The sequence below is a fragment of the Symphalangus syndactylus genome, chromosome 10 (assembly GCF_028878055.3).
Source record: "Symphalangus syndactylus isolate Jambi chromosome 10, NHGRI_mSymSyn1-v2.1_pri, whole genome shotgun sequence".
Classification (NCBI taxonomy): Eukaryota; Metazoa; Chordata; class Mammalia; order Primates; family Hylobatidae; genus Symphalangus; species Symphalangus syndactylus.
Window position 1 is genome coordinate 44,793,212 of NC_072432.2, and position 14,353 is coordinate 44,807,564.

General features: G+C 35.0%; 1 protein-coding gene across 2 annotated transcripts in view; it reads right to left on the bottom strand.

Moving 5' to 3' along the window:
• The window catches only part of GRID2 (glutamate ionotropic receptor delta type subunit 2), a 1,458,882-nt gene that overhangs the window by 350,493 nt on the left and 1,094,036 nt on the right, over positions 1–14,353 (bottom strand). The gene's annotated exons all lie outside the window — the stretch shown is intronic.

The window sequence follows — 14,353 nt, forward strand, 5'->3', positions numbered from 1 at the left end:
TGAGAAGAAATTTCCTATTATTCATCCTGAAACCAGCTCCATGACCCTTCACATTTGGGAACATATTCTGCATGTGCACACTTAAAAATGTAACGGATCTTTCATCGTATTCAGAGACTATTTTGATTAACTGAATGGTCATAGGGGCAAATGGTTATTTGTGCTGTTTCCTCCTGATGACTGTGATTTATTTCTTTTTATTGCGGTTTGTCTGTAGCTTCCAACGTCATCTACATACTGGCTGGCAAGTCTCCCCCACAAATAAACAATTACGTGCTTCCTATTAAAACCTGAGTTTCCCTTTAAGCTCCCCAAAAGGTGTTTAATTAAGAAAACTAAGATGTACATAATATATCTTAAGAGAAGGGAATGTCACAGTATAAACAGCAGAGCCAGCTTTTTCCTTATTAAAATAATTTGGAAAAGGCTGCTAATTGTTAGTTTCAACTGTAAAAGCACATTAAATTCATACAATGATATGTCATTCTTAGTTATATAAAAAGCCTAATTAGAACTTAGATCCAATTAGCAAATCCAAATGTGTTGAAAGTCTAATTATCAAAGACATTGTGGTCCTCTTGCCAAATTTAAAATTTTATGAAATTTCTTTTGAGCTTTTCTCTTCTGAGGTCAACAAAAGTCTATCCTCAATTACATTCCCTGATGTGTGCTTTTTCTAATTACTTCCTCAAGAGGATTTTACTTTCCTAGACTAAATAATATTGGTGGAAAAAGTGATATATAACATTAAGTGAAGAGCTATTCCAATGTGCTATCTCCACATATTACAACCATATAACTTAATTTTAAGCTTAACAAATAGCTTTTAAGATATAATCTTGTTCATGGTAAATATGTCTAAGCTGCCAAAGCACACACAGGAATTTCTTTTCTGTCCCCCTTAGATTCGTCTCTTAAGTTTGGTGAACCTATTGTCAGTTTGTGTAAATAAATGACATCTATTAGCACCAACTTGACTGTACCATTTTGGTGTATTGAGTAGTCAAAAATATCAGCAACTGGATTAACAGTGAAACCTGAGCCATTTGTTTCAGCAATGCTATGGACAAACATTTATAAATATATAATTTCCAGTTTCCTCAGAATGATGTTTTCTTTTAAACATAACTGAACATGGTCAATGGTTTTATAATTCTAAAGCATTCTAGTATTTGGAGGTTCCAAATAACAACAGCAAAAAAGCATTTGAAGTAGGTAGAATAGGTAAATATATCTCATCTTCTAACCTAGGCAATGTCTTAAACATTATTTATACCATGTACAATATTTCTTTTCATTTTAAAAATGTTTAATATTTGTATAGACTCTCTCATATGTATTACAAGACAATAATTTCTCTCCTCTGCTTGACAAAGACTTTTCACCTTTCTGTGTTCTTTTTTTTCCCGCCTGATTCATATGCCCTTTGATAACAGCATTTGTACAGTTGTTCTTCTTCTTAATAACAGCAGTCTAGATTTTAGGATTGGTAAGTTCCATTTATTTAACTTAGTTCTTCCTTCAAATGTACAAACAAACTTTAATGTTTCCTAAATATTAGCTGTGGATGTCAAGAGCTAGGATGCTCAAAGACTGAATTTGGGAGTAAAGAATGTTTAGGATACAGATTATCTGGAAAACTAGAAATAAAGTACATTCTCTTATCACATATCACAATGGGGTATAACTAAGAAATTATTAAGGAAATAAAATAATACTTATTTCCTATATTGATTACATTTTTGAACACTGTTTAATGCGTTCTATGTGTCAGCCATGGTACTGAGCTTTTTATACATGTAAGCTTCACAATGACCGTATGAGAAGGTGCTCTTACCATTATTATATAATAGACAAGAAAACTAAGGACTTCATTAAGATCACATATTTACTAAGAGGTGAAATTAGTATTTAATTCACTTCTTTTTAAAGTCCAGATACAGCATTTTTCATTGAGGTGTTGTTTTATAACTTATGAATCTTTTTCATAAATGTCATCTATTTAAGGTAGGTAGGGAAGATATTTCTATTTCATAGTCAACAACATTGAGACTCAGAATTATTAAGTGTTTGGTTTTATACTCCTGGGCTCAAGGGATCCTCCCACCTCAGCCTCCCAAAATGCTGGGATTATAGGTTTAAGCCACAGCACCCAGCCTGGATTTCTCATTTTAACATTCTTTAATTTCTGTTCACATTCACTTATCTCCCTGAGGTTCATTCAAGCTTTTTTGTTTGATTATAATAAATTTTTAAAATAATAAGAAATAAAGATGAGTTAGATTCATACAGATTCAAATTGAATTTGTATCTGCAACTGGTAATGTTTCTTGTTGCATAGCAAGAATGACAGGCATAGTGTTTGATAAAAACTAGAAGAAGAACTTCACTTAGGTTCAAGTGTGAGGCTTATCTAACAAGTCCTCTGGTTTCAATGTCTGAATTCTCATTAATTTGACTTCTCTGGTTATGTGGAGATGGTTGTTTTTGTCTGCTGTGTCTTTGATTTTGTTTCTGTTTTTTTTTTTTTTTTTTTTTAAGGAGTCCAAGACTGGTAAAGAGAACACACACACAAAATCTCATACCGTCTATCCAGCTGAGTGCTTCCTAAATAAAAAACAATAAAGGTGGCCCCTGCAGCACATGAGACTTACAGAAAGTCACATCGCTGATGGCAAAACAAGATTCACTATCTTCAGTGGTCTGGCAGTCTGAAGAAAATTTAGAACGGATAAAAAAAAAACCCAATTCAATTTCCTTTCAATTACAGTATATTGATTCTCTATTATTCTTTCTGGTTATTGATTTCCTATAGTATTTTCTGTCATTTTAAGACCTTAAAATGCCTAGTGCTTTAATCATTTCCTTCATTGGAACTTTGGCGATAATAATCTTGTAACATTCTGTTAAAATCAATGTAATATCTTGTGTTCAACAAACTGGGTTGATGTATTTGGATGAGCACAGTAGCCTGCTCCTAACATTATGTGTACTAATGATCAAGTTTTAAATATTTACTCTTTCTTCCTCAATGTTTCCACTTCTTATTTGCCATGGGCTGTAAGGAATGACTTGCGACTGATGTAAAAATAATTTTACATCATTATTTTTCAGGCAGTGTTATAATGTCAAAAAGAGCTGAACTGCTCAATTTTAATTTTATGCTCAATAGTTTGTAGGCTTTAATAACAGGAGTCAGGAGAGCTCTTAATTGAATATCAAATGGAATTATTTCCATTTATTAGCTTGTATTCATATGGAACAAATGAAGCCCGTCTGTACGACCAATGCTCCAGCTGCCGGACACAAAATATCCACTGCATTGAGGGCATATGCTACCAGCCACAATGTTTTGTTTACTTGATTTCTCAGCTGACAAAAAGAGGGAACAAAAAGCCATAGGCAAAGCAGCTTAAAAGCCAGCCACTTAGAAATGTGCAGCATTTATTTGGTAGATATTCTGTAAGGGCATAGAAAGTGTAAAAAATACATATGGCAGGTTGACTCAGATACATGTTTTATAGAATTAAATTGGAATGTTTTCCACTTTGACATGTGAATGAATGCAGTGTGCCAGTAATCTCTCCAATGATAATTTTCTTTATGGTATTTCCACCTGCAAAATAGGTTCAATTTGTAAAATGTGCTCCCTAGAGGATGATTATATGCTCCTAAGATTGTATTACTACAGTTTGGTCATTACCATAAAGTAGTAGTTGTTCTTGAGATTATGTGGAATAGCCTTAGCACTTGAGTTTCCTCCAGGAGAAAATGTCTTTGAAAAGTCAGAAAAAAATCACATGGTTCAACCACTTTTATCTCACTGTTTCACTACTGAAAACAGAACCTTCATACTATGTAACAAGAACTTGTTAACTGATTCCTACAAATGAATAAAACATGAGAACCAGCATATATATATACACACACATATATATACAAATATGTATACATATATCTATATATAGACATATTTGAATATATACATATATACATATATATGTCCATATACACGTATGTATAGCCCACAGATATTTTATGCAGTCATAATAATCACTCTATTACCAACTGGCATTTAACTGATTTAATGATATTCTATTTTTATAGCTTTTCCTTTCTTTTATAATTCTTCTGGTGTAAAATTACCATTACACTATATTTAGAGGCAATATATCATACTAGTTCAGATAAGAAGCTCCAGAAGAAGACTGATTGAGTTCAAGCACCTGCTCTAACACTTACTTGGTGTGTGCTGTTAGGTTTCAGTTTTCTCATCTCTCAAATGGGAATAGTAAAAGTGACTTCCTCAGATGGTTTTTGGGACCACTAACTGATTTAAAATATGTTAAGTGTTTAGAAGTGTTCATGACACACTGAGATTAAAGAAATGTTTGTTATTATTTTTCCTATATAATCAGAATTCTTTCGTTCCTTGCTCAGTCTCATTCTTCGGGTGACTTAGTAGTCTGAGTGATAAAACATGCCCTTAAAGCTGTGGCTTTCAACTTTTGTTGACCATTAGAATATTTTGTTGACTATTAGAATGGAAAGCTTTAAAAAATTCTCATGCTCCATCCAAACCCCGGGACAATTAAGTCAGAATCCCCAGGAGTATGACCAAGGCATCAGTAGTTTAAAAGCCTTTCCAGGTGATTCCAATGTATAGCCAAGGTTGAAAACCAGCTGCCCTAAAACTTGCTTCAGACTGGGTGCAGTGGCTCCCGCCTGTAATCCCAACACTTTGGGAGGCCAAGGCAGATAGATCACCTGAGGTCAGGAGTTCAAGACCAGCCTGGCCAACATGGTGAAACCCCGTCTCTACTAAAAATACAAAAATCAGCCGGGTATGGTGGCACATGCCTGTAATCCCAGCTACTTGGGAGGCTGAGGCAGGAGAAGTGCTTGAACCTGGGAGATGGAGGTTGCAGTGAGCCGAGGGCGCCACTGCACTCCAGCCTAGGCAACAGAGCAAGATTCTGTCTCAAAAAAAGAAAAAAACAAACTTGCTTCAACACACAGGGAATGCAAACTCATAGAATGGCTACTTAACCTCTTTGAATAAAGTCATTATTTTGACTGGTTTCCTTTGTGAAAGCTAATTAGGGATATTGTCCCAAATAAACTATTTTTTATAATAAATATGATATGAACCTATAAACTATGTGCCAGAATGATGACTACCTTGTCCACAGTTGTACTCCTAGCTCTTATCATAGTATTGTTGTATTGGTATGTGGCAGTTTCGAATAAACAAATCCATGATTTAAAACTCCTGCTGTCCTCTTTGTTCTTTCTTTTTGGTTCTCCAGTTGAAGCTGAATGAAAAACCAAAATGTTTCCAACTAGACACCGTGTCCTAATATGATGTTGTAATCCTTGAGAGTTTTCATGATTCTTCAGGGTCATTCCCTTTCCTCAAATTCTATTAGCTTTCCTTTTCTATCAGATCAGAATATTATTATTTTTTCTAATAATATTTTAGCATTTAATTATTACAACCTGATAAAAGTTGCTGGATTTTCTTCTCTTCTATTTCATTCTACCTTGAGACATTTTAAGATGTTCATTTTAAAATCACATTAAATTCTCACTGTCTTTCCTATCTCCTCCATTAAATAATTAACCACTTAAGGTCATGGGTACCATCTGAATCATTTTTTTCTGTCTATTACAGTGCCTTTTACCATGTTTTGTACCAGTAAAGCAATTTTTATGAAACTGACAAGGTTAGTGTAAAGCATCTCTATTGCAATTTAGATCTTTACTCCTAAACAATAAAAATCTCAAGCTCAGCCATCTCCTTATATTTCACTATCACTTCACTGTCTCTGCTTAGATACCTCAAAGGGAGCTCAAATATCTCTAAGATTAAGCTCACTATCTATCCCTACTATCAGCTCAGTCCCACTAGCCAAAAATCAAGCTGTCAGTCTCACCACCTCTCAGATCCAATCCTTTGCCCAACTCTGCCAATTTCACCTCTTTAAAAATATCTCCTGAATCTATTTAACTCATTCCTTCCTACCATCCTAGCCGAAGCTAACTTCATAGCTTCTCTTTACAGTCTTTCATTGCAAACATAAATTCTGAGATTATAATATCTGCTTAAAGTCTTTCCATAGTCTTCCAGTATTCTCAAGACAAAGGCCAAACTTCGGATGTGGCCTACCAGAATTTGGATGATTTGGTATTGTTTATACTCATAGACCCATGTCATAACACATTCCCTCTTTTTCTTTGAATTCCAACCAACCATATGAGTCTTTCTATGGTTTCTTGAGTAAGACATAATCCTCCTACCTTGAAAATTTAAACATTGTTTCTAAAGCACTGACTAAAGTATATCAGAACCACTAGTGGAGTTATAAAAAAAGATCCCAACACCAAAGCCATACCCCATGCCAATGAAATCAGAATCTGGGCATGAAATCTAGGCATCAGTATTGTGTAAAGTTATGAATATGATTCCAAAGTAGAGCCAAATTTGAGAACCAATGGTTTTGAATATACAATTTTCCTTGATTGGAACAAGCTTAAGACATCTGTGATTCTTTAATGAATTAGTAAAGTCATTTTCCCTCATCCTTTAGATCTCAATATAAACACCTGTAGTTTGGGGTAAACTCTCCTTGATCTCCTGCCCCCACCCCAGGCTACCTCATATACTGTAATACAGAAACATGTTCCTCTCTTTTAGAGTAATATTGTAGTTAAGTTTGTTCAATATATATTTTATATGATCAATATTTATTGCAGCAATTATCTATAAATTTCCATGTGTTCAAGAAAAAATACTGTTTTGTTTCCTCTCCCCATTTATTAAATACATAAATCTTGGCACAAAGTGAGACTTCAATTTTTATTGGATACTAAACAAATTTAGATGATTTTTAAACAAGAAACTTAATACATATTACAGTGATTGTACATAATTTCTTTCTTTCTTTTTTTTTTTTTTTTTTTTTTTTGAGACAGTCTCACTCTGTTGCCCAGACTGGAGTGCAGTGGCATGATCTCGGCTCACTTCAGCCTCTGCCTCCCAGGTTCAAGTGATTCTCCTGCCTCAGCCTCCTGAGTAGTTTGGATTACAGGCACACACCACCATACCTGGATAATTTTTGTATTTTTAGTAGAGATGGGGTTTCACCATGTTGGCCAGGCTGGTCTCAAACTCCTGACCTCAGGTGATCCACCCACCTTGGCCTCCCAAAGTGCTGGGATTACAGGCATGAGCCACCGTGCCTGGCCTGTATATCATTTCCTATATGATGCTTTAAATAAGTATCTCAATATATAGCCAACACTGTGTTACCAGCTATCAGCTGAGATTTTTCCTCCTTTTAAATTTAGATGGTGAATTTCCAACTATCTTTCTTCCTGAGAGCAGAGCAGTTAAACTCTGTATAGTAAAGATCAAGGAACATTTTTCAAAAGCCTTCAGTATGAGGAATAATGATATTACCTAACCCTGGAGAGAATAAGTTGTTTTATTGGAACTATAATCTGAACAGTTATATACAAGCAACCATAGCAATAGTAATAATAAGAGTAATACCTAATCTACGTTAGATATTTTCATCTATACTATATCTCACTAGAAAGAGAACCACCAACATACAAATGAAATATAAACTGTTGAATCTTTTGGGAGGATTTCTCCTAGAAATCCTCTCGAGGAATCCAGCTCCAAGTCAAAAACCTCTGTATGATTTTGCCCTGCCCTAGGCAATACAAAGGCTCTGCCTGGGAGGCCTTCACAGAGGAAAGCTTCCCTCCCCAAATTGACTTGCACAAACAATGTGCTGCAGTCTCTGACGGGAGTTGCAGTCAAGGACTTAGGACCCCTGGCCAGCCATGTTTTATATATATATTTGCATTCTTAGCCCAGGAGCCTCCATTCAGAGGCTTCTTTACTGGGGACTCTGAGATGAGGCTTTCCAGGAGCCTCTGCCAAGACCTGCTTGTTGGGAGGAGTGGGTACCCTGGAGGACACTTTTCTCCATTCTGACTTAGTACTTGGTACTTTCCCATTCCTAGATCTTCCCCTAGCCTCTTCCCCTGCCCTTAGGTCCATAAAACCACAGGAACTTCTTGTTTGGGGTTCCCTGAGCAGTAAGACAGTTATCCAAAACTATACTAATGCATCTGACCCTTGCGTGGTGCCATTTGTAGGGGAAATGAAACACAGTGAAGCCGGCACTTTCTTTCTGTACTCTTGATTATACTATCACAGTAAGTGGAATAAAAGCTTAATTGTTACTTTAATTTTGGCTTGTTGTCTTAATTGAATACTCCCACATCTGGCAGCTCAGCCCTCCCCAGCTCAGCTCAGTTCTTAACATCTCCTATTTAATAATGGTGGTTTATATTTACTGAAGACTCCTTATGAAGCAGGTATCATGCCAATCATTAGATATTTTTTATCATTTTTTGCTATAATCCTATCAGTATTATCCTGATATGATTATAATTATGCTAATTTTAACAGATGTGGAAATTGAGAATTAGAGGGATTAATTTACCTGTTCCAGGCTACACAGCTAACAAATGACATAGCCAGGATTTGAATATAGGCTCCAGAAACTGCTCCAGCAACTGCTGTCATTTTTTACCTCAATCAATAAGACACTATTTGAGAGAGGAATTAGAGCAAGGGTCATGCAGACAGCCTTAATAGTTTTGAGTGCTCACTTGTCAAGTTCAGCTTTGTGTTTTGGGGTCCTTGAGAAAATACATTTTTTTAAATAATAAACCCTTCTGTTTTGCTTCAACTATTCAAATTTGGTTTCTTTCATATGAGCTCAAAAATTTATATCTAACATATATGGACAGTATGGTAGATTTTGTGAATGCATATCCAACTCAACATAGAGAAAGGAAGATATTTTTCAAAGACAGATAAAGAAGTAAAGAACATTAGGATGGGTGGTTAGATTTTATTTTCAGTAAAATCAGTTTTTTAAAAACCTTAGTTTCTTGATCTGAAAATGAAATGTTTTGTTAATGAGAAGAATTCTAAACTCAAAACTCACAGCTTATTAGTGATTGGGTTTATTTTGGGAATAGTTTTTTTTATATTATCAGAAAAGCAATGTAAAATATATAAACATTGTTGTAAGTATCATTATTAGTAAGGATTAATGATATTTATAAAGCAGAAGCTTATGAAATAATTTATGTCCCCTACTAGACTGCAAGTTCCATAGGCAAAGATCTTTGCCTCTTCTATTCACTGACGTATGGCAAGCACATGGAACCGGCCTAGTATACAATTCACACACAATGAAAATTTATTGCATGAATAAATGGGTCTTATTTTTCTCAAAGAAAGAACTAAGTCTCAGCAGCATAGAAGAGTTTTGTGGCATGCAGATTTTATTTCAAGATGAGGAATAAATCAGTTAATCTCATAAAATGTCTAGCTTGGTGATTCTACAATTGTTTAATATGATTGGGTTCCACCAAAAGTCATCCCTGTCATGAACAAGAGAGGGTTTCTTATTCAGGTTTCCTAAATTACTCTTGCTAGAGATAGTACAATCAACCATTGCAATCAGTTTATCTGATGCTTACACTGACATGACAGTTGTCTAGGTCACTGTATGATTCTTCCTTTCCAGCTCCCTTGCTATCAGATGCCTTGCTCTTGCTGAAAATGTGCATGGAGTTCTTGGGTTTCATTGGTAACTATGAATAATCAAATGAGGAAGTATGCCTCTGAGCATTTTTATCAACTTTGAAGAGAATTTTTATTTTATTGCAGAGTATTCCAAACATTTAAACAATTGAAACTCCCATAAATCATGAACTCAACAGGCATGTTGAAAATGCTAGCATACTTCAAAAAAGAGTCATTTTTTTTCTTTGTGGATTTATGTGTTCTTCTAATTACTCTTTTGTTAATCCTCTTAAATATGCTTCCCATATCTGTGTCCATTCGCAACTCTTAGCTATAACCATATATGTATGATAAGCATGAGAAAGTCAGGGGTATTTTAAAAAGGAGGTCAGTACTAACTGATTGATATGAAGCAAGAAATAATGCAGTGTATGATATGCAGCAAGAAATAATCTAGTGGATAATAATACAACCACCGTGCATTAGTGTAAATACATTATTCTCCCACAACTTAAAATTTATAATTAAGAAGACAGTTATTTATTAAATACCTACTATGTTGGTTTTATGGGGTACAAGGAAATATAGAACACCATCTTTAACCTCCAAGAGTTTATGACTGTTTTTGAAATGACAAAACGGGAAAAAATGTTTAATGACAAGTTCCACTAGGCAGTATATGACTAATTCCCGAATGACTGATATAAATAATAAGTGCTAAGTATTTTACAAAGGAGATATTTGTGAGAAAGGATCAGATGTCATCAAAGAAAATGATAAGAAAAAGCAGAGCACTGTGTGGTAGTCTGCCTGCAAGATGGCCACAGATAATTCTTCCTATCCCTGTGTATACATACCATTCTTCTTTCAAGAGATGGAGTCCACTTCCCTAATATTGGTGCGCTCCAAAATTCATATATTGGAACTCAATTGTATTAAAGGTTTAAGAAGGTGATTAATTCATGAGGGTTCTTCCCTCATGGATAGGATTAGCTCCCTTATAAAATGAACAGAAGGAAGTTGCCTTCCCCTTTGGCCATGTGAGGATACTGTTCACCCCTTCTGCAAGATGTGCCATCTATGAAGCAGACAGCAAGCCTTCACCAGGCATTGAATCTGCTGATGCCTTGACTTTTCAGCCTCTAGAACTCTGAGAAATAAATTACTACTATTTATAAATTACCCGAACTAAGGTATTTTATTATAGAAGCTCAAAAGGTCTAAGACAGCCCGTTTTCTTGAATCTGAGTTTGCTCTGTGACTTTTCTCCAGTAAAATGTGGCAGAAGTGATGATATATGATTTTGGGGTATGAATCTTAAGAGATCTCACAGGTTTTCTTTTCTCATTTTTGGAAGCCAATCAAGTGAAAAGGAAATAAATAAAAAAAGGCTGGTCCAGAGCAGGAGAAAATCAAGGTTGTGGGTGAGATGTGAGCTGTGTAGGGGGTAGTGGCATCCCCATCCAGAAGACATTTCTCACAGCCATAGTCCACTAACAACAAAAATTAGAATTACAGCTGGTCCTCCCCAGCTTTCAAGGAGAGAAACAATATTAGAAAGGAAGATTTTGGGAAGCTGGCAAAATAGAAAGCACCAGAAATCTGTCTCCCCATGTAGACAAAAATTGCACTGGCAGAATCTATCTGATGTAAATATTCTGGAGTTCTGGCGTCTATTGAAGGCTTGAAACTTCCAGTGAAAAGCTTATAAGGAAAATTATGGTTACTTTTGATCAATTTAAGCTCTTAAAACAGTAGCAGCTACCTATCCTGACCCTTAGTCCAATGGCAGGCAGCCATGAATATGTTCCAGGAGCAACTTACATGGAGTTCACAGAAGCCAGCATGGGCAAAAAGAACGTTATAATCCAAATATTGGAGATCTGTGCTCTGATTGCTTACTGCTGCTTCTAATCACGGACTGCTAGATGAAGAGCTAGGTAGTCACTGTTGTTGCACCTCTCCTCCATTGTTGCACACACCCTCTGGCTGAAGTAATTTCCAGGGCATTTAAATGGCCAGTGCCTGCTTCCCACCTTCATTTTTCTTTTTTCTTCTTTTTGGAGGTAAACATTAAATACTAGGACATTTAAAAGCAACCACATACACACGAGAAATTAGAAAGTCGCTGTGTATGCCCAAGGAAAGGTGCAGGCTCAAAAGAGACTTGAGAGGACCTTAAATTTACGTACGTCTCAGATGGATCCTTGGCACAGAGACAGTCTACAACATTTAGAACAAAAGGGGAAAACCTAGGAAACCCTGAGAAATAAGTATAATCTGATTGCTGGAGTTACTACATTACTACAGTCACATGTCTAATTTTCAACAAAAAAAATTATAAGGCATCCAAAGAAACAGGAAAGAATGGCTCATTTAAAAATAAAATAAAATAAGCCAACAGAAACTGTCACTGAAAAAGACATGATGGTGGACCTACTGGACAACTGTAATAAAACAACTGTAATAAAGATGCTCAAAGAACTAAAAGAAAAGTAGAGGAAATCAAGAAATAATATAAGAATAAATTATAAACATCCATAAAGAGATAGAAAACTTAAAAGTAGAAAGAAATTTTGTAGCTAAAAAGTACAAGTGAAATGAAAAAAATTTGCTAGAGATTTTCAAAGGTAGATTTAAGCAGCCAGAAGAAAGACTCAGCAAATGTAAAGAGAAGATCATGGGAATTATCAATCCAAGGAACAGAAAGAGAAAAGATTAAAGAAAAGTGAACAGAGAATAAGGAACAATTGGTACACCATCAAGTGGACGAACAGATGCATTATGGAGTCCATAAGAAGACAGAGAAAAGAAGAGAGGATATTTGAAGACATAATGGCCAAAACTCCCAAATATAACAAAGAATATGAATATAAACATTTAAGAAGCCCAGTAAACTCTAAATACAATGAGCTCAGAGATCCACATTATCAGCCTTTGAAATGATGAAGACAATAAAGGGAATATCAAAAACATCAAAAGAGAAGTGATTCATCACATACAAGGGATTTTTGATAAAATTATGACCATATATCTTATCAGAAATTTTGGAAACCATAAAGAAATGGGCCAATATATACAAAGTGCTAAAAGAAAATAAACCTGTCAAGCAAGAATCCTATATCTGGCAAAAATTTCCTTCAAACTAAGGGAGAAATTAAGGCATTTCTAGGTACACAAAAGTTGAGAGGAGTTTGTTAACACTAGACTTGTCCTGGAAGAAATGTTAATGTGAGTTCTGAAGATGAAAACAAAAAGACACTAAACAATAATTTGAAGTCATATATGAAGAAACAAATATCACAGTAAAGGTAAGTACATGTACAATTATAGAAGCTACTATTATTGTAACAATGGTTTAATTGAAGAAACTGATATATTGAAAAATTATTAGGTTTTGTTTTTGGACCTGCAATGTGTAAAGGTGTAATTTTAGGACATCAGCAACCAAAACAAGTGGGTATGGAAATGTAAAAGAGAGAGTTTTGTGTATTATTGCAGTTAAACTGGTATATATCTAAATAAGAGTGTTATAATTGTAGGATGTTAAATATAATAGCCATAGAAAATATACAAAAGTCAATGACATAGACACATAAACATTTCATTACCATAAACAACTAAACACCAAAGAAGACAGTCATACAGGAAGCAAGGGACAAAAATGCTACAAGCCATATAGAAAACAAGTTTTTAAATGTCAGAAGTAAATCTCTCCTTATCAGTCAGCCCTACAAAGGATAGAAATTCTACAACATGGATGAACCTTGAGGACATTATACTAAGTGAAATGAGTCAGTCACAAAATGACAAATACCTTATGATTCCACTTACATAAGTTTCTTGAAACAGTCAAAATCATAGAAACAGAAAGAATAGCAGTTGCCAGGGGCTGGACAGAGAAGGAAATGGGGAATCACTGTTTACTAAGTATAGAGTTTCAGTTTTGCATGATGAAAGGAGTTTTGAAAATAGATGGGTGATGATGGATGCAAAGGAATATAAACGTACTTATTATCATTGAACTGTACACTTAAAATGTTTAAGATGGTATATTTTATATGTGTATTTTACCACAATAACATTTTTTTTAAAGGCTGGGGTAGAATATTGAGTAATTAGAAGCTATGTGGAGAGAAAAGCGTAACTAAAGCACCTCAGCCAACAACCAGGACCAAAGCCCCAGACATGCAAGTGATACCATCTTCAATTCTCTTACCCTAATTGAACTATCCCAGTCAGCACCATGTAGAACAGAGGTAAGCTATCCCCACTGAATCCTGCCTGAATATCAGATCCACAGAAACTTTAGTAATAAAACAGTTGTTTTATGACAATATGCTTTAGAGTGTTCTGTTATGCGGTGTTTCATCATTGAAACATATGGCTTGTCAATGGTCAATGAACAGTCAATGGTAGCCTTTGCCTCTGAAATTGACTGGACATCTAAGGCTTCTATTAGTAAGAAGTTGTACATATATGAGGGATATTCTCTTGTTTTCTCAAGACTTTCTTTTATATCTTAAAACTTTTCCTTTTTAAATGCAAAATGTTTCCCAACTGCAACTCAGATAGATATTTCTGCATGCACTTGCATTTTGTGGAATTTCAATTTTCCTAATTGAAAGTGAAAATTATTTATGCTTTGGAAAATAAGGCAAACTAGATCACGACTTGCTTTCAATGGCTGCCATAACAAACTGCCTCAAAGCCATCTGCTTAAACATTAAAAAA